Here is a 211-nt window from a genome sequence, read left to right on the forward strand (position 1 = left end):
TTTGGAGAAGAATCCTATCAGTGTCTCCCAGTCCTCGATTTCATCTGGACTTTTCGGGTGATTTTCTTACCACCCGACAAAAAATGGACCAAAATCCGTATTTTCGAACAAGATGATTGCTAGTGTTGGAAATCTGATGCGGAACCCAAAACTCAATTATAAATTTAGGAGAAGAATGCTATAAGAGTTTCCCGGTCCTCGATTTCATCTG

This window comes from Cicer arietinum, chromosome 5 (assembly GCF_000331145.2).
Source record: "Cicer arietinum cultivar CDC Frontier isolate Library 1 chromosome 5, Cicar.CDCFrontier_v2.0, whole genome shotgun sequence".
NCBI lineage: Eukaryota > Viridiplantae > Streptophyta > Magnoliopsida > Fabales > Fabaceae > Cicer > Cicer arietinum.